The following is a 1,617-nucleotide window of genomic DNA, read 5'->3' as shown; positions in this document are numbered from 1 at the left end:
CTGCTCCACCATGGTCATCACCACAGCCTGCAGAGGAATCTCAGCTCCAGCACCTGGAGCACCTCCTCCCCCATCTTCTCCACTGACCTTGGTGTTTCCATGTTGTTTTCCTCACACATTCTCACCTCCTCACACGTTCTCACCTCCTCCTCCTTCTTTGGCTAAAAAAAAACTCCATGTACCCTTCGTTTTGAATTTCTTCTTACATATGTTATCACAGAGGTGTTTCCACGGTCTCTAATTGGCCCAGCCCTGGCCAGCAGCATGTCCATGTTCAGAGCCATCAGGGATTGTCTCTGCTGGAAATGGTGGGAGCTTCCAGCAGTTTCTCACAGGAACCATCTCTGTGTCCCCCCCACTACCAAAAGCCAGGCCAAGCAAAACCAACACAACACCACTCAAAGCCCCACAAGCTGTGTCTGAGAAAAATTCTATCACAAGCAGACCTCCATTCTCTCATGCCGGAGTAATTCACAAAAGCTGCTCCATGCATTGTCTCAGAAGCTGCTGCCAAAGTGACCAGGGGATGACATGGCCCTTCTGGGAGGCTTCAGGGGAAATGTTCACCTTGTGGTCTCACGTGAGCAGGTGTTTCTCAGCACTGGCAGTGGGTTGCCCTTTCCTAAAATTGCCTTTTTCAAATCTATGGGTGCTGTTATGTTTTTTTCACACAGTTCTTAATCTACTTTGAAGCATTTTCTTTCAAAACCTGGAAGATGAGATGCACAAGTGAAAAGCCTTTAGCTGATGTTGTTGGAAATAGAAGGAAAGCACAGCTTGTGCTCTGTCTAGAAAAGAGGAAATGACCAAAGAAAGCAGGGCTGTTCTCATGTGCGCCCTCCTCTTAATTTTAAAAATAATGGCTGTGTAGATTCTTTAATTTTGATGGAAATGTCTGATTGGTTCTCACACAGTGGTGTTTCATTAGTGTGTAATTGTTGGGTCAATGTGCCTGTTATTTGTTTTGTTCTGCTCATTGGTTGCACTTTTCATTCTCTGCTTTTTCAGGAACTTGCACTTTGCACAACAAAATGCTCAGAGTTTATCCCAATGGAGCAACATTGGTCAGAAATGGCATTAAATGGAAGCAGAAGACCACAGGGACCTGTGGCTGGAATGGCAGAGAAGGTGAGGGAGCTCATTCTCCTCCATTTACTCCCAAATATATGCTCTCTTTTTCTGAAACATGACCTGTAAGGGAGGCCTTCTAATTAGAAAAAGTAATTAGAAAACTGAGGCAGGGAGACACTCAGAGCTGAGCTGTTCTTGGTTTTCTCCACTGATCTGTCAGTGAGGGAATCGGGAACACAGATTCCCTCAGAGCATTAAACACCTTTCAGATGGAGAAACTGCTGGTGAGAGGGAAGTGCGTCTGCTCACCWTGCTGCCTGCACACCCTGGCTGGATCTGGGACTGCACAGGGCTGTGCACAGGGTGTGGGTGTGCGCAGACAGCCGTGGGGGAGCAGGAGAACAAGGAGGAAGCAGAGGAAGAAACCTCTTCCCTCGCATCCCCCATGTGCAGAGGAGGGAGCTGCAAGCAGGACAGAGGCACCGGAGCTGGGGCTGGGAAGGGGAGGCAAAGGAAGCAGGGGGTGAGTGACTGTCGTGGTTTAGA

This window comes from Malurus melanocephalus, unplaced genomic scaffold (assembly GCF_030028575.1).
Source record: "Malurus melanocephalus ecotype Western Australia unplaced genomic scaffold, MMel_1.1 scaffold_159, whole genome shotgun sequence".
Taxonomy (NCBI): Eukaryota; Metazoa; Chordata; class Aves; order Passeriformes; family Maluridae; genus Malurus; species Malurus melanocephalus.
The sequence above is the reverse complement of the archived record's forward strand: the minus strand, read 5'-3'. Positions refer to the sequence as shown.